The sequence below is a fragment of the Megalops cyprinoides genome, chromosome 16 (genome assembly GCF_013368585.1).
Source record: "Megalops cyprinoides isolate fMegCyp1 chromosome 16, fMegCyp1.pri, whole genome shotgun sequence".
In the NCBI taxonomy this organism is placed as follows: Eukaryota; Metazoa; Chordata; class Actinopteri; order Elopiformes; family Megalopidae; genus Megalops; species Megalops cyprinoides.
In genome coordinates this window covers 20,547,636-20,568,002 of record NC_050598.1, presented here as the reverse complement: position 1 = coordinate 20,568,002, position 20,367 = coordinate 20,547,636, and positions in this window count along the sequence as shown.

The following is a 20,367-nucleotide window of genomic DNA, read 5'->3' as shown; positions in this document are numbered from 1 at the left end:
TGACTGTAGATAAAATATCTCACTGCTTAACATACTCAGGCATTTATTAAACCAGTGACCAAAGTGGAAATCCATTATCCTCTACCATGCATGTGGTAACCAGTGGATTACCACTATCTGGTATCATTCATATTGTATGTGAAATCTGAAGCACTTGCTAAATAAATGACAATTTTGCCCAGCCTTTAAAAGCACTAATGAAGGAAAAATGGTATTGGAGAAGTGTGGCCAAAAAATAGGTTTTTGATTCATGAATTAAATGTCCATTCTTTCACAGCTGTCATTCTTTACATTTTCTGCAATAACATCTCCTTATGCTGCTCTGTGTACTGACATCTTATTTAAATGCTCTTATTAATAAAATTCATCATATATACTATACCAGAATAACATTTTATGTCTCCTATAAATATACTTTCAGCCTTAACATACTTCAGCTTTACAATGAGGCTGCATCTAAGAGAAGTAAGATTTCATTATGTGTTTATTAGCACATTAATTTGATAGCTGTATGAACTGTACATGTATTCAGCTTGTCCCAGACCTTCACTAAAAGACTTTTAATGTATGCAAGTTTCACACAGCACTCTAAATCTCCCTCACGCTTGGCTAAATTTACAAATTTGCATTATACAGACGCGTAATTGTGTAATGGTAAATTTAGACACTGTGCACAGATATAAATAGGAAAAGCAGAGAAGCTTTTACCGTTAGACCCAGTTACGCTTCCTTTGATCACAGCTGTCACAAAGCTCACCAAGTACTTAGTTTTGTACAGTAAATGGAAATGTTGGAAAATTAGAGATCATCAAATTCATAATCTGGAGCCTTTGACAAGGGAGGTGAAATCGGGAGCAGGTGCAAGTTGAAGAGAGATGAGCCGAGTTTAATTACCGAGTGAAAATTACGCTTGTATCTGTCATTCACAGAAGCATCCATTTAATTCCTCCGGTCTGGCATTTTGTACCTTTTCCTGGCAATTCTAAAATTCACCTCAATTAAAAATACAGATTTATCTCAAATGAACAATGCAACACCATACATTCTATTCTAATATACAACGGAAGAAGTATTTTGAAAATATTTACTGTATTGTTACACATATCCCTCCTGTTTTGAGGGCAATGTCTCTGGTACTTCCCCCACTGAGAAACCCTCATTACAGTAAACATGTCGGAAAGCTGAATGAGCTTTTCACTGTTATTATTGGGCCGAGCACTACAGTGCTGTTATTGTTCACGTTTGTAGTTTTCTCTTCTGTCATTCCTGAAAAATTGTGATTGGCCCTAGTCGTTGAATCACGCAAATTCAGCACTTTTGTAGAAGGCAGTGGGCTGCATCTGACCAGGGAATGTACTTCCGAAATGGTCACATCATTTAGCTGCAAATTCCAACATGGTAGTATAATTGCTCACATATTTTCCTTGCCATAACACACATTAATCTAATTTAGGTTCACTTTATGCCAGTCTTATCAAAAGAGGTACAGTCCCTCTGAGGAGATAAAAACACTGACCAAAGGAAATAGAGACCTGTCTCTTCTAATTGTAAGAAATCTTGTAATGTGTCTTGTAAAGACGCAACGGCTGAGATAGTGTAGTCATCATTGAAAAAAAAGAGTTTATCAGGATGACTGGGAATACATATTGTGTGCATCATTAGTTAAACATGGGAAAATATTACTCAGAGTTAATGTTCTGCAAAGAATGACCATAACGTGTCCCTGACTGCCAATATAGCAGCGGCATCATTGCGTCGCACAAGCCTGTACCAATTCCCCGATGATATCTGCACAGTCTTTCCCAATGAGAAAAAAAAAAAATTTATAAAGGGGCCATCCTCATTAATGTTGCTTTGTTACAAAGAAACAGCTCTATGTGTTAGAACACTCCAGAAAATAAGGGAAATTACATGTGTAATGACAGTGATGTAGGCATGGACCAAAGTCCAGTGGAGTGCACGGTCCAGTAACCCTATTGGCAACAAGTAAATAAAAGCACAGTTTGCAGCAGTTTACGTAGGCCTGGCTTTACTGGAATACTATGACATGATGCATGAATTTGTTTGCTTCCCGGCTCCGCCAGATTTGAGTCATTAACCTCCACATGTACTGTGCTGTTACCGGACTTACACAACTGACATCTGTGTGCGGGTATTCACAACAAGTAACCTTTCACCTCTGCATGTACATAAAACAAACTACATCTAACCTTTGGGTTAGATGCTCATTTGCCTTCACTCGAAAATACCTCTATTTTAATTTATTTTGCCATAATTGCCAATGCTTGGGTTGAGTGGCTGCCAAATAAATAAATAAATAAATAAATAAGAAATAAATAATAAAAAATAATTTTGAAGGTCAGGGCTCATAACCAAAAGGTTGCTGGTTCAGTTCCCTCTTGAGGCACTGCTGCTGTACCCTTGCACAAGGCACTTAACTGTAAAATGCCTCAGTAAATTTCCAGCTATATAAATGGACATTATGTACAAATTGTAACCTGTTTAAGTACCTCTGGATTAGGACATTTGCTAAGCAACTAAAGGTAATGTTATGTACATGTAATATGCATGTATACAGTGTTATGGATATGCAAGCAAGTACTGTATACCTGGTCATCTGTGCCATAAGGCCAGTTCATAAATACTTGCTTTGCTCATGGAAACACTTTCCTTGATTTTATGTTCTCCTAGAACCAGTCTAGGTGCCCTTTGTGGATGGTTGGCATTCATAGAAAAGTTCAGATATGCTCTTTGGCTCCAGGGCACATGTTGCCCTATTCAAATAAACAGTCTTCCTGATGTATTTTGAAATGCCAAAAGGTAACAAATTATTATAGAGCTTTCAGGAGCATTTCTGGGAACCCTTGTTTGTTTTTATGAAAGTCTTACAGAATTACTGTCAGACTAAACCCAGTTAGAAGCCTCATGCATCTCTTGTCCAGCGTTTTCTGGTTCAGTCTGTGTTTCCTCGCGAGCTTTGTGAAATATTATCTCACACCGTAATGGAATGTGCCAAAAGAAATGCAGAGATTGCAGCAGCTGCTAGTGAGAGATATGCATCAGGCCAAACTGTCTCTGGCACTGGCGGGGCAATGTCTGCTCGTGCCCACCATTTATTTTTAGCCGTGTGCACTTGCACACATAGGCCATGCACAAGACAAATATACATTCCCCTGCACACACATGTACATGTAAACACGAGTACAGGAAGGAAGTATAATTCAAGCCTTCATAAACTGGTGGTTGACCGTTAGCGGTAGCGGTAACCTACAAGCAAGGCCTGCTGCTCAAACCTCCCCTCATATGTGCAGAAACAGGCAGGCTGAATGTGTATCTGAACATTGGGGGTATAAATGGCAGAGGGGGAAGCAGAGTACGTCTGATTAAACTTATCTATACAGAAGCAGTGGGAACTTGTTCCTTGCGATTTCTCTTGACTATTTGCTGGTAAGGTCAAATAAGATTTATAGAACCGAAGAAGTATGAGAGTTATCTGGACAAGCAACGTCAAGCACAGCCATTAACAGCAGACACCTTGTCTAGAGTTGTTCCAAACTCCCCAAGTTTCCCTTTTGTCAACCAAAGTTGCCCCACTATTACATTGGCTGTTCAACCTGTTGTTACACCAGTGCATAATTACCGTGCCATCCCCAGCTGTCAGACCACATTGCTACAATGTCAGTGAGCTGGGTATTGTCATGCCAGCCAAATGATTAATGTGCCTATCAATCACTACTCTGGATTCCACCTCTATCCCTACTCTGCCTGGAAGACATGGTGCACCACAGGCATCATCAAATTACCATGTGTTTGTTTTTAAAACACTGTCTTGTGTTTATAATCGTATACTCATTACCAATCCTGTTCTACTGCTGTTGGATCATTCTCTAGGGAAGAATTTATGGTGTTACCATGGAAAATAACTGCATTACCATGGAAGAAAATTAAATTTAATGAATTATGAAAGATATTCATTTGATAACGCTAAGACCAAGATTCACAGGACGTTGATATGATATAGCGGTGGTGAGGCTTCACGTACAGTAAATACATTCAAGTGCTGGTTGATACTAAATTCATCGTTGAAATGGGACTGAAATATAGTTATTTAAAACCTGATATTCCAAAGATTTTTTCAAGCCCTCAAATAGTGCTGCTGTTGCAGCAAGGCCATTTCCCTGCAATGCTCATGCAGAGGCTAAAATGTGTATAAATGAGACAGATGGGGAGTAAGAGCACTGAAAGTCATCCTAAAATAGCGTAAACAAAGGACAAATAGTCCCCAAATGTTAGTGCATTTATAGAGGCTATGCTTGACAAAATACTGTCCAAAAATGTAGCGTACAAAAATGTATTACTTTGTTGGGGGGGGGGGGGGCACTCAGTAACTAAAGCATAAAGTGTAAATGTTGATGAAAATGAACTTGATCACTGCAGGAGGCATAAAAAGAAGTCTGTGGAGGCGAGATTGCGTGGATGTGTCATGTGTGATAAGCTGTACCTACATGAGCGTGACAAGAACGAGTCATCTACCTTTTTTCTGCATGGAAAAAGTTAAAAGGGAAAAAGTACATGTGAGTGTGTGTGTGAGTATGTGTATTGTCCTTCAAAATCTTCAACCTCCTACACGACACATATGGTGCTCACTAAACACCAAATACCCAACCTGTGTAAAGAGAGACCTTGCAAATAAAAGAAACGTCTCTTCAGGAAACTGAATCCTTGTTGATGGAAAATAATGATATATTGGAGACTAGCTTGGGGAAATTGCTTTACGATTGTTATTCAATCAAATTTACGATGTGTACCAGGTGCACATGGACTCCCAGTTCCTTTGCAAGTTCGTAAAAAATTCACTGCAGTTCTGAGAAAATGATTGCTTCTAAGTATGAAAATATTTGTCTAAGTGGGGATAAAAGGAAAATGAGAACATAGTGAAGTGAAGAGTGTAGCGGTTGAAATCGAACCCACTGGAAATGGGAGAGAAATTGGTTAAACTGCCTTTAAAAAGTAGAAACGGAGCCTTTGTATGTTGATGGAAAGAATTGTTTTCCAATTGGTGAATAGTATTCACATTCCTGTGTCTGCTGTTTTTTACATTATGGCATGGAGCAGGCCTATCAGGATACATGTGGGTAGACTGACTACATAGAGCACGTAGCAATATGCACCCGTGGACTTCCCCAAATGATATTTCTTTGAGAGCTTATTTTGAACCACTATCTGGAGGAATAGGAGAAGGCATTTTGAGCTGTTTAGAACCCCACGTCTCCTGGCAGACCTGAAATCAGTCAGCTATTCTCTACCAATGGTTCTGTAGCTACCTCATCGCAAATAAAGTAAAATGGTTAAATTTCTGTGAGTTTTCAATGAGTGCTAGTCTGTTCCGCATTGCTCACAGCTGGGCTGACAGACGTGGGCATGCATTCTGGCCAAGCTATTCCTATTGGAATAGGAACCCCCCACTCCCTTACAGGTCTCCAGCCCAATTCGAAAGAGCACTCCTGTCAGCCTGTTTGCGCTTCCACTCAAAGGCCCCCCGGATCAAGCTGGGGAACCAAAAGCCACGGCTGGAAAAGGAAGCTTTGAAAAATCACCACAGAAAACAACCTGGTCTTTTCATGTAAATGCCCTTTTGCAGCTGAACCCGCAGAGAACAGCTGCCACAAAAGAAATGCCGGTGTTCTCTTTATGGGCTCACAGGTGCTACAAAGCTCTGTCTGAGATGTGATGGAGTTGTCTTGAGTATGTTTGGATATGATTTTTGAGCTCAGTATGTTTGAAATATACAGCTTCATTCCTTGTATGCTTTTAACTATAATGTCAAAATCTGAAAACATCATGTAAATACAGGAATAATGAATTCTGAGCACATGTACAGTTACAAAAATCTGTCTATATGTAATCCTTCCAAATAATGTTTCAACTGTACTTTCACAAATCATTTCAGAGAAGAATTTTCAAGATTTTTCTTCCGATCAGTAACAACATGATAGATTTTGTAACATTACGTGCAAGAAGGAGAGATGATCCTCTGGCCAAGGCCAGCAGGACCCTCTCATAAATCCTGAAAGAGGGTGGGCTTAAGGGAGGGCCAGTCGCAGACTGTCAGAACAATGCAGTATAGCCTGAGTGGCAGGGATTGGTTGGATGCTGTGCGCCTACCTGGGAATCTGAGCTGTGTTTATGCAGACTGAAAATTTATAGTTAACTGTGATTAATACAGTTCAGTATTGTCAGTGGCAAAACTGCAAAATAATAATGATGATGGATTACATTTATCTAGCACCTGTCAGCCTGACAAGGTACTTTACAGTGAAGGGTGGGGGGGGGGGCTCACCTCAATCACAATTAAGGTGAAGTACCCATTTGATGGATGTGTGGAAGCCATTATGCACCAGAACGCTCACCACACATCAGGTGAGACGAAGAACTGCAAGGGGATCGTTAATGCCCTCAGAGAGTCAGGACATTGGTTTAACATCTTATGCAAAAGACACAGAAACTCCTATAGCACAGTGTCCCCATCACTGCACTGTAGCATTAGTGACCTGTTGGGTCCAGACGGAAGACTGTAATCTTCACCACATCCAGCATGGTTTTTACAGATGGTTTCCCATTCAAACAGTAACAAAGGCCAGCTCTGTTTACCTTCGGCCATCAGGCAGAACAGAATTGAAGGTACAGATTTTGAGAAGCATGTGAATGTATAGATTTTAAGAAGTTGTTTTAAAAAGAAGTGTAAATTACAGATAACATAAGAATCACCCACAGTATGCCTAGGATATTTATATAAATGCCAAACACATTTGATTGGAGCAATGCTCTCACACCTCTCACATTTTATTAAATGGTATTTTTATCATCAACTGATAAATGACAAATAGAATATGGAATAGGGAATAATGGAATGTTACAACAAGTAACACCCCACTGTTTAAAATCTGTCTCCTGAATTCACTTCCTATGGAGTACCATGTGAGTACACATACATTTATTTTAATATAGGTCTTATTTTAATGTTGAAAAATTGGTAACTTTCATGGATAGCTCAATGATTCAGTCCTTTTGAATCAATTACAATGGTGGGGAGGAAAAAGTTTCATTGTCTTGGGTGCACTTTAACTGATCTCCTAAGGCCAATTATTCCTTTTCTGTTAAAGTTTAAAAAAAACCTTTATCAACAGAAATTTTATATTAAAATGGGCTACCAAAATTAAACAAATTGATCAAACATCAAAGAAGAGGTAATAAGATGGGTGGGTGGAAAAAAGGCTAAAATATTCATTGTAATACTTGACAATGTAATAAATGCATTTATAAAGCACTTAAAACTTTATATTTTAACTTGTTTTTACGATGAGGAGCTCTTGCTGCAGGGAAATGGATAAATACAGTCTAAATGTGACCTGTGACCACCTAGTGACAACACATATCATGAATCTAAACATCAAGTGAGCAGTAGTGAGTAAAACATGACTGGGGGTGTCAGCAGTGATTTGCACACCCACATGTCAGAATCTCGGCACACCGCTCTCACGAAGCCCTTGTAACAGCCGAATGCTGCTCAGCTAAACACAGAACCACCAAGTGCAATGGGGCATGAGAACTATTGTTGCGGTCTGGTCATGAAAACGTGACCCAGGTTATACGAGACATGAGCGCCTTCCCTGTTGGCCTCTGTTTGTGAGTAAACAGGAACAGCAGGGATATAAAGGGTGTCTCTGAAGGGGCTCCTGTGACTGAACAATGAGACTGAATTGCCTGTCCCTTTTGTAACTACCATACAACACAATGATCTTGTATGACAGGCAAAGAGAGTGAAGCCAGAACAGCAGCCCTGAGAGGAATGCCGTGTGCCTAGCTGTCTCCAATTAATTTGTGTGGTTTGAGTGTCATAATGTGCAGCGAAAAGAACCGAATTTTCCTTGGAATGAGGAACATTGAGAGTCCTATTGCTTTATGAACGACTTCTTTCTTTTTTTTTTTACTTCACAATGCAACAATTTCCTCCAAATCGGTTGATTTGAGTTTCACGGATCATGTCTATTAAGCTGCAGAGGGTGTCTGACGTTTTCATTTCAGTACAGTTTGATATGCTTTTGTTTTCTCTACTTAGAGAGAGAGAGGAAGATGACACAGAATAACCAAGCATACGTAAGCCTTTTTTTCCAGCCAGGATTTCGAATATTTTTATGTAGTTATTGGGTTACTGAAAGAAATCGTTTGCATCAACCTTACTTTCTTGCCATTTCTTCTCTTTCATGGGGCGCACATGGTCCGTGCTATCATTTTGCGGAATCTTCTGATTATTAGCTATGCTCATTAAGCATTCCGTCAAACATTCATGCCACAAGGCCCCCGTAGGGCTTTTTTTTACCAACTCTGATTAAGAGCGGTGGGGGGTGTGTCTTATATCACATCACATGCTATCATTTAGCTGGGCCTTCATCCAAATCTTCATCAATTTGTTGCAGATCCACACAACAAAACACTGTGACTCAACTAAAAGAATCCAGTCTTATATGCACCTAATTTGACACAGGAACCCTCCGCTGAAATGGTAATGAGAGTAAAAATCTGAGATTTGGAACATTTCTAATTTGTGCAAATTAGAAGCTTTTTCTGTGCTGTCACTACTGGAACGAGCACCAAGTCTTGATAACTGCAAATGCTCAGAAATGTTATGTATGTTATGTACTTATGGCCTGTTATGGCCTATTATGGCCCTGTCATGAGGACCTGGTTCTTTTAGTGTAGCAGCCTGGGTGCCCATGCTGTGCTAGTCATAGGTTTGCATGATCATATCACACTCTGTGCAGTGGTGAAGAATATTAGGTATAATCTTCAATACATGAGAGCCACAGTCCAGTAAGTTTTATTATTCCTTATTTTTTCAAGCTGTCAGCTTTCCAAGCATTCAGATGAAGTGGAAACTGTAAGCCTTCTGGCCTTGCGGAAATAGCAGAGTAGAACATATGCAGAAGGGTATGGTTCAAGCCAGCTATAACTCATTTTTGCAAGCCATTATCCATATGATCCTAAGAGTAAACTGTCTTTCTTGTGCCAGTGCAATTAACAGAGCCTTGAGACACCATATGATTACAAATTTAAATCAGAGAGGGGAGATATGACAACTGCTACGCGTAAACAAACTTGATCCAATACGTCAATATGTCATACACATACACATAAATACTATATTTAAAAAATTAATGCGCTATCACAAACAAAAGCTATATGGGCACACTATTGAAAAAATGTCACTATTTACTGCAACTATACATACATTTGTATGCAACACATTACCGGTATTTACAAGGGGATAACTCCATATTTTTGAGAATCATGAGAATCTGAGTGCCTAAATGAAGGAGGGAAATTCAAAGCATTCCCCACTGGTTTACAGAGAGTCAGCAGCAGCTTGCTGTTTCCACTGCATCAGCACTGGGGTTCATCTCTGCTCTTGCTGAGGAATATAACTCCAAGTTGGCTCTGTAGACAGGGCACTTTGTCTTCAAGACTGTCCTCTGGATAACCACTTTTCCATTGTTCAATAACTAATAGCAGCCTTCCGCCAGCAGAGATGGTGGAGTATTTACTTCTAATCACTCAAGAAATCAGTCAACTCTCCTACTGCTTTGCAGAACCCATTGCTGGTGATAAGCAGCCTGTTATAGAGATTTAAAGTGAATTGGGATATTGTGGAATTTTTGAATGCCTTTGTGTTCTGTTCAGCCATCCGTATTTGAATTGGTTTTGCCTTGTGGAGCTTGCAATATTTCTAAGTACAAGTAATACAGAATGTTAGATTTTTTCAATGGGACTTGGGAGGATAATTCTTATAACCATTAATATTATTAAAATCACTAATGTGGCAGTGCAAGCTTAAACAAGTACTCAGAGCTCTCTGTACCACTTTGGAGTTTTATACTAAGCAGCTAATCAATTCTCAATGTATGTACTTGCATAATCATGCATGTAATAATCAATTATTACTCTAAGTTACTGAGGGAACTAGCTGGAGGCAGCTGAGGCCTGTGGCAAGGACCACACACTTAGTATACCCTATTTAAAGTAAAACCCACCACTTCATGACTCTATCCATTATTCATGCAAACACATATGGCAAATCAAAGCACTAAATATTCCAGCATAAACAAGCATTCACACAAATAAAATAGCAAGTAGATTTCATTTGGGAGAGGACTCTGGCACAAAGTTTACCACACTGTGTCCTTTTACAGTCAGTTCAGCAGAGTCAGAGTCTAGACAGTTACTGATAGGCTCATTTCAGGAAGAATAGCAGGGTCACTGCTGTGGCTCAGTGGTTTACTCCTTCCTTTAATGCTGTATTAAGACAGTAATGCACCACCAGTTTAAATTTACTTTGGTGACTCATCTTTTATTCAAGAGGAATGCACTGCTGAAAGCAATAAAGGCATTAAAAAACTCCACAAATGCTCAGCATGCATGTGTCAGTTGATAATCGGATAAAGGCTATGGGAAAACAAATGAAGTTAGTGCTATTGGTAGAAGGGGTTTGTGGTGGTTTATTCTGAAGTCATATGTAATCACCTCTCAGCAACTGGTCATTGTGCTGCTAATTCTGAACCATCATCATTAGATAACCAAGGTATAATGACTATATTTCTGAATATTTCTGTGTCTGTGTCTGCAGCAGAAGATATCTACTCTGTGTGTTACTAAGGAAAAGCAGACCCATCACTCTGCTGTCATTTAGTCTTATTTTTGTCACACAGAGTGGAGTTCGCCTATGATGCCTTGCAATGATCCTCAATGTGCTATTTTTTTCTTCAATGAATGACATCAATAGCCAGGGGAGATTGCACCTTGTTTTGGGAGAGCATTGTTATAAAAAAGTTCCAGAGTGGCAAGCTATATTTTAAGCAACAGTTCCCCCCTCATTTCCTATACACACAGTCAATACACCTTTTAATGCCAGAGAATGAAAATCAGTGGAAAGTCATCCTGGCTCTATTTCCCTTCCTTGTTCATGAGGCCTGTACAAAGTGATTTAAAATGTATCTATGAAAAACAAATTGGTAGCTTGTGTCCTCACGTATCTGTACAATGTGTTCCTTTCATGCATCATTCTGTCCCACCACAACATCCCCAGACAATAGATTTTTCTCATCTGGGTACAGGACCTGTGAATCAGACTCATGGATTGCCTAATTTAGAGGATATAAATATTTGTGTTACGTTCTAATAGCAATAAGAATGTCTGTTTATCTTTTTAGGGCCTAGTTTAAGAAACATATCACCTCACCTCACTAAACTGGCTTACCATTGCCCTGTTTTCTACCTGAGAATGACGGAAGTCTCTGCTTTGTGTGTTACCCATAATGCATGTGCATTTTGGCAAGTTCCACTAAATATTGTCTTATTAATGGTGTACAGAAATAAATGCCTGAGAAATGTCAAGTGCAATTTATCAAAGCTGCGAGCAAATGAGGAAGAGTTTATTGCATTTGTGTTTTAACACCTGGGGTCAGCAGGTGTTAACTTTGGTCCAGGCATGAAATCACTGTTGCGTCTGCTTGGTGGGTGAACCAATACATTCAGTTCCCTAACACTCCCTAAGAACAAGAGATAAAACATGGATTTCACACCATTGCTTACCTCTCAAATGAACTTGGATCAATGAAGGCACCCATGTTCCAATTAACATGTGAAAACATTCAGGTGGCTGTGTATGATTCCTCAAGGACCATAACAGAAGTTGTGGCAAAGTACCCAGCATCTGTACATTACTGGTATATTAACAGCTGCTAATGTGAGGAAAAATGAAGGAAGATGACTACCCACAAGGTAGGTAAGTGGATGACAAAAAACAGATGAGCAGCCATTACAAATGTGTAGTTTCTATTTATATTAATTTATAGTTTGACTTAGCATCCTACATGAAAGCAAGCAATGTTAACTTGCCCATGCTTATGCTCATTTTGTCACTGTGCCAACTGATTACAGCTTTGGATCCAAACACCAGAAGCTGGCCTCAATGCAAAACATACTGTTAATAGTGACTAGTGACATTTGAACTACTGAATGTTTGCACCTGTCTTCATTTACATAGTTCAGTGCATAAACTAACTAGACAATACAGTGCTAAATTGAAACCATCAGCATACATTGTATTTCAAGACACGCAGTGATATGTGGCCCTTAATAGCTGTCTGAGTTCATTATGTCTTAAATGTTCTGTACTGTTTTCATTGTATTTTTCAACTACAATGTCAAAAGAAGCAAAAGGAAGAGAGAAAGGTGACACATGTGACCAGTGAGGTTAAAGGTGGGTTGGGCAGGGGTAACAAGCCAAGATAGTTTGGTCTGTCAAAAACAAAACACCTTGATGTCTTAGGTCAACCTGAATGTGCAGATCCATGGGGAGCAAGCTGACCATTGACCTAGAGTACAATGAGCCTGTAATGGAATATTTATGTTATGTTGGTGTAGTTTTTCCTCATGCTAATATGTGAAAACCTGAAACAAACACTTATGTTCTGCTGCAACTCTGCACAGAGACAAGGTTCAGTTCTAAGCTTTTTCCTCATTTACATATTCCTTACACAAATCCAGACATGTTTGCTTTGTCTATTTGCCTTATTCCAATCTACATCCCTCATTCCCTAATATTCTCTTAAGCCATTCTGAGCAATGGTGACTATTTTTTTATAGTTGTATTATTTTCTTTAATGTGTATGCTTAGATGAAATTACCTTTATAGTGATATTATTTTCATTATGGACAATCTGGATACCCTGAACTGTGGCTCAAAAGTACTTTATACATGCAAAATGCATTATGCTGGTCCTATGCTTTCCTCCCAATGTGAAGTACTGCTGACAATGCAGGCTATTGAGAAATCATAACAAGTTAATGTCTGAAGACCAGCAACAGTCATTTTCACATTTGACCATTAAATTGTATAATTCGTGACCAGGGGCCAAATGGAAAAAGCCACATAAAGGAAACAGAATGATCGGTATGCATTTCAGGAGAGATCTGAACCTTCAAAAACACATTCTTTTTTTTATCAGATGTCTTTTAAGGTAGATGCAGAGTTTCCCTTCGCTGGAAAAAAGGAAACAATTGCCAATTTGGTGCAAAGGATGAAACAAGAGCCAGAGTGAATTTACAGGAGCGCGGACAATAACACAAACCCAATTTGTGTGGAGGCAGACACTGTTTGCGGAGGTGCCCTTGATGTTGTCTCAGCCTGCTTTTAAGTGCCTTTTTGCCTGTACGTGGCACAGAGAAGAAAGGCCTAAAATGCCAGACCGAGAGAGAGGGACGTGAACTTTAGGAAAGATGATCAAAGCCAGCTGTTTTGTCCAGTAGCTCAGGCTCCCATAACACTCTAAACATCAGACGGGATCCAACTGCACACAGTGTGAAGCCTTGCTTTAGCCTGTTGCTCGATGGATGTGGCTGGGCCAACACAGCATGGTGTTTTGTATAATTAGTATATATTGAGGGAAACATTCAGCAAAGTTTTTTTTTTAATCTTGCACCAATATAAATACCAGAAGTAAAAGTTACAAAGGCCATATATGACCAAAATTTTCTTAGGGCTGAATGGCATCCTTAGATTCAATCAAATCTGCCAAGGCATGTTGGGGAAATGGTCACTCAGTAATAATAAGAAGAACAAAGTATAACAACACTCTATCCCTAAAGATGACTTGGAGGTTTTGATTGAATCCAAGGTTCACTTTATTGTAATATGGTACTGGATTCATCTGTTTTTCCTTTTATATTGAAAAGCACTTTCCCTTGTGATGACTTGTTTGTTCTGATTGAATCCAGGGGTTTGCTATTCTAAAAATAAGGTTTGAGTGAACGGTGTTGCATATTACTGACTTACTTGGCATTTTCAAATATTGTTATATGCAGACCATTGCTCTAGCCCCTTTAACTTTGGACTGTGCTTTCTGCTTCTTTTCCTTCCCTTTCTAATCCATCTCCGTGTCCTAGTGACAAGTACTCCTGCATCTCATCCATTGGCCTTGTAGGCACCATGTTGGAGACTGCTGACAGACGATAGGGATTGGATGTCTGTTCAAGCCATCTACACCTCAGTTAAAAATTTTCTGCTCATCAAAACTATTTTTCTGTCCCACAAGTTGACATTTAAAACTGATGGACATTGACCATTTGACTGCTTAGCCATTGATGACTGGGGTATGTTGTGTGTTAAATGCCTTGATCATTGGTATATCTCACAACTGTGAGAGCCTGAGCTTGTGACTGATGCATCTGTGATTTGTTTGGTCTTATATCTACTCTAAAAATGGAAGGAGTGGGACTCTGAAGACAACAGCATATAATTTTGTCATGGAGCACTTTTTAATTACTATTCTGATGGAGTTAACCCTTCTGCACTGAGTCACCACAGCACATGGTGTCTTTTTCTATGGAATAAACTACAACTTTAGCCAGAGTTGCCAGCTGCTTGAATGATGGGCATAATTCCTTGAAGAGCCAGCCCTAAAAAGGTGTTTCAGAAGCAAGGCTACCTCAATGAGCAGCCTGCTCTATTTCTTTATGAAATTCATTTTTCAAGTGTCCAATATAAACATTTGTATTTATAGAAAGATAACAGCTCTAGAGCAAGAATGTGTCACAGAAGAGGAAGGCCATTTGAACAAAACTGGAATGATCTATCAATTAAAATAACAGGGAAGCAGATATTCCTCTGAATAAAACGCCTCAGTTTCATCACTACAATGTCTCATATGCCACAAAGCTGTTTATTTAGAATATATCAGTTTTTTCATTTATCACATAAGCCCTGAAAATAAACAGTAAGTGACAAAACAATTTGTTTAACAGTGATGGTTTCAGTTTAGTTTTATATTCCATATTTATCCATAATTGACCTTCCTCACAGTTCAATAAAAATAACAGGCAAATTCTTTTTCAAAAATATCAACTTGCTGAGAGATTCTCTTTCGTATGCCTAGGGAAAATATATTCAGAGTCTTGATTTTCAAACATGTTGGAACAGCATTTGTCTTCAAAAAAGTCACAACATTAGCTCAGCTTACTAAATGATGCATACTTTTCCGTGGGCAGTGATTCAGGCTGACTCAAATGCTCTCTCAGAGAAGGAACTGCTTTGAAATGAACCTGCCAGCTAGAAGATGGAGACACTGCTGCGAATTAGTGTATACATAGCATATGAATGGAATGCAGTCCCTTAGAGGACATAGTCAAAAAATAAAATTTATATTCCTAATTCATACCCTTAGTTGATTAATCTCTACCCATGGTTAAGTAAGTCATACTCTTAATTTATCTATATGTAGCCATCCATGCTTTAATAATTTATAGCCTCAGATTATCAATCTACACTGTTTATCAGTTTCTACCCCAAGTTTATCAGTCTGTACCCACAATTCAATAAGACATATCCTCAAATTAACATGAGGCAGAAGTTGCCCATAAGTGCTGATCTAATGCAGAAGAGCTGAGTGTAGTAGGTTGTGAGTCCTGTGTAAAGCCAATAAGGTAGCAAGTGGCAGAACACTGTCAGCAACTGTCAGCAATGTCACTTGAGGCTTAGCTGGTATTTTTGCGTGTGGAGCTCAAATTGGCTTTATCTTAACTTGTAATGTGTCGGTGGTTAGTATGAGTTGTGTGCTAAGAACAAAGGCTCGGCTATCACTTGTGGAGGTGTGGGCCTCTTTCACATCCATTACACTAGGGCCTGATTACTAGATGACAGTTTCAACCTTAACGATTATAAACAGCAGGACTGGCCCTAGATCAGCACTTACAGGCAATTTCCAACAGATTGATTTAATACTTGGGTTCTGCTTGATTAATTGAGGGCACAATTTTGTAAATTGTGTTTATGAATTGATAAATAGAGACTAAGAAAAACTACACTATTGGTACAGGTTGATAAATTAAGAATAACAGCCTCTGTAGAAATGCATCTTAAAATGGTGAAGTAAAAACTAGACCAAATTAATACTATGCAACACAGCTGTATTTTCAAAACAAATTTATGCCAGTTAAAGGCATTTTCACACCTGATTGGGACACAGAGAATTTTGCAGTGTTTCAAAACTAAATGAGACACCAGGCTGCATGGAGTTACTGAGCTGTTTACTTAAAAAGTACTAATTCTTCTTAAACTACATCTACAAATATAACATGATTGTACATCCAATATGCAATATGTTTATACATATACCTACTTTGACTAGACACATGATAAAAATGTCCTTTCATTCAGCAGTCATATTTTTGTGACAGCATGACTGCATTTGACATGTTTTTTTTTTTTTGGAAACAAGTCTGAAACAAGTCTGCCCCATGTTGAGGATGCTGACCTTCCACAAGCTCAGATTTTACAGGCTTGTTACCCAATGGGACTGTGGGATACTGTTTTGAACTCAATAAACATTGGAAATTAAGTTGGAAAGTGATGTTTGGCTCATATAGCTGCATATTTGGTATTCCTCAGAAGAGTGCTGGACCTAGATAATTTCTTCACAGAAATTCCTTAGGGAAGTGAATTGTCATCACTGAATCATGTTATTTTTTGCAAAACAGCTGAAAATGAATTTGTGGAGCTAAGCAACAACACTTTTGGGCTTATTATCATGTCACCATGAACCATGAAGTGAATATAATGGATGAATTTTACAGTAGATTTTCTGAGGATTCATAAGAGGGAAAATTTGTGTCACTGCCGTTTGTGTCACTAGCATAAAAATACTGGCCTTCAGCTTGTGTTAATCACTGCATAGCTTCAACCTCATTAAACCGTGCAGTCAGTTACTGATGGTAAGTCATTTTGTCTGGCATCTTGCCGTGATGCTAAGCTTTTAAACAAGCCCTCATAAGCCAGGGTGTGATTTATTGTGGACAAAATCAAGACTAGAAACAACAACATTTGTCTTGGTAGGGGAATGAAAACCTCTCACAGGCTTTAAGAGATGTACAAAAGTTATTAAAGTATATTAGGTGCATTAATTACAACACTAAATTATACAGATTAAGGCCCATGTGGTCAATGTGTCACTCTAACAATATGTCAATAATTTATGTATTTTGAACACTGCACTGTGACTTAAAAATCCACAAGGGAGATTTTGTTAGCAATGACCACCAAAGTTTTTCCATACTTCAGATTTTTCCCTGAGGTTTTCACCTTCACAGCACAGTTTCTGTTCTGTCAGTTTTCATTTTTGTTAGCGAGAAATATAATAACAGGGACATGTTCATTGAAATACTGTGGCTTAAAATACTCCAGTGAAATCTTATTAATAATCTGAGGTCGGGACCCATGGGTTTAGGGTAAATGATCAAAATTATACTGTCTACTAAATCATGGTCACCCTTAATTTCTTCTAAAATTATTTTATGTAATATTTTCCTCCTCTCTCTAAGGGATATGGTGAATTTTGTTCTATGACATTATGGGAGTCTTCTCTGGTGAAGAGACAATAATGCAATACTTCAGTACTTTTTTACTGACTAGAAAGAACAAGATGAAGTGGAAGTGAAGCATTTGCTCTTTCTCCTGAAACATAAAGAGCTGCCCTTCCCCCATACCTTGCCATGTGGTTTAGCAGACCTAATGCAGCCGAACTCTCTATGGCAACTTCTTTTCATATCCTTGGGATAAGACATGACATAAATAACATGTATCACATTAAAGAAAATATAGTATAAGGCTTTCTTTTTCTGTCAGCAACATACACTGACACTGATAGTGACAGTGATGTGCACTATTACACAGCATCAGTTTCATTACTTGACATACTGTTGCTCTCTTCTAGCACTTTATGCAGCTATGCAATATCAGGCCCATGCAAATCCACTTCAGCACACATATTAATCTTTATGAAAAGCTTCTTCTGTTACATTGTCCCATAATATGAGATCTGCCCCATCATTTATGCCAGATTCCAACTCACTGGTTGGAGAAGGACATAGATTTCTCTGTATAGTACTGTTAGTGATGGGCAGCTCCTTTTACTGAAATGTAACCTTTTGTTCAGTTCAATATAATGATCCAGGTCACTGATTTTTACATTCACATTTAGTCATTTCGCAGACCTCTTTCCAGAGTGACTGATTTGTTAAATTCCTTCGAGATGTTCAGTTCCTCCAGGTCTTTCAGAACCTAATATCTGGCTTTTGTTAATTCCATCTAGCTCTTTCAATACAGACATTTCCATCTGTGAGGGAGCTCCAGGTGACTCACAGCCATTTTCCACTGTTGTGTTGTGTACCAAAGCAATTTCAAGGTGAGCTAGAAAAAAATCCCTGTGTAGCAGTATGTGACTTCATTGCATGACCTATGACTGAGGACCTCGGAGGAGTTACTCCTCAGAGAAATGATGACATGGTGGTGCCTGCCTGATAACCAGACAGAGTAATGGAAACATGAAGGCCTCAGAAGCATTTCCCTGTGTTTCTGCTTATGTGCATCAATGCAAGGATGACTCCTTAGTTGGATGGGGAAACAGGGAAAGATTCCACTGTACACTCAGCTTCGTCTTGTTACAAGTTCATAAGATTTTGGCTTCTGTTTTGCTGGAAAGTGGAGGCAGGGGCATGAACATTGTTTCAATTTGGACAAATACACAAAACTGTGAATGCAGGGTTTACATGTATATTATTTCTCTTTATGGCATGCCAACTCAAAATTGAATAAAAATAAAAGCATTACAGAATTATAATTGTGTATGATAAATAATTACTATATTATCTAGAATACATTTATGTTCATTATTATATTCATTTAATAAAGAAAAAGAATGTTCAGCAGTAATTTCTTGATATTTTGTTATTATTTGGAATAACTGAAAGAGATTATACAATATTACAGTGCAGTGATGTAGCTTTTTCTTCTTTTTTTTGAGGACACAGAAAGGAACCGTATTGTCACCGTGACTATTGTCTTTATGGCACTGACTATACCCTCCATACTGCCTTAGTGTGCTGAATTCAAAAGAAGATATCTTCAGTACCAAGGGGGGGAGTTATATCCAGTCATAATGTGGATGCACATGACAGCTCTGAAACACTGCCTGGAGAGCAGACCACCCTACTCTAACTTAACTTGTGCCATGCTTGTATTTGCTCTCTGCTTCAGTTTTTGAACTTCCTTCACTAATCATTTCATCTTTGAAATGTCATATATTTTATCAGGCATTTCTTCCCAAATTTTTTATCATGACAAATCTCCATACCTGTTATGTATAATAGTTACAAGTACAGGAGATGAAAATGTATTTCCATTGTTGTGATTGTAAGATTGCTGTAATGCTACTCATTGGTTTGGTAATGAACCTGTAAATCAATTGTCATTTAATTAAATTTGTTAGCTTGAGGTATCAGGGGTGTTGCAAGCAGAAGAATGTTTTTAATTGGGGCACATACTGTAGTTGTATCAGATGGCAACTGGAAAAAAAAGTCTGTCATCTGTGTTTTGCCTATTAAATTATCCGTCATGCTAAATATGCATTTGCTCAACCACATTGACTAAGATCAGGAAAAGGAAGTTGCAAAGATGTCAGATAAAATCAGAAGTCCTTTTAATCGCATCCTAGTCTATTTATTTTTATATTGGTCTATGAATGCATTACAGTTATCTACAAATATTTAAATTTTCTGTGTCCTCAAAACAAAATCAAACTGATACATGAGTGAACGTTAGTAATTGTGTTCTTTTGTCTTATTTTAGTTCGTCGGGAGGTTCCCCATTCAACAAAAAATGCAAATGTATTTTTAAACTTTGATCAGACAATGTTTCTGGATGACAAACGCAAGAAAAGGCAAACATATTGCATTCATTGCATTACATTATGCATTGAAGAATAATTAAATTATCCAAATGCAACTATAAAAACAAAGTGGTATTGCTATGTAAAGAATTAACCTCATTATCTGATCATCAGCTGATTCATCATTCTCTAATGAATACTAATCGCAAAACATAAAAAGGAAAATTGTAAACACAGAAACAGAACCAAACAACAGCCCATTCCCAGGATCAATACTTCATTGCAGAATTTAAAATCCTGTTCCTAATCCAATCCAGACTCAGACTCAAAGTCTTAGGTAACTTGTAAAATGACTCACATGAGACTTTCAGCAGCACTCACGCACCCATTTTGCCTCATCTAGATTCCGCGCAACAAAACAGAGCTTTCATACCTCTAAAAAAGCCTCAGCCAATGACTGACAACAGAAATCACCTGGCTGCCATTTACTAATGACATCCACCTGGCTGCTTCCACCACACAGGAGTTCAGGCTTCCATCTTGACAGGAACCATTGTCATTTTCACTGCAAATTGAAATTTCAGCTGTCAGG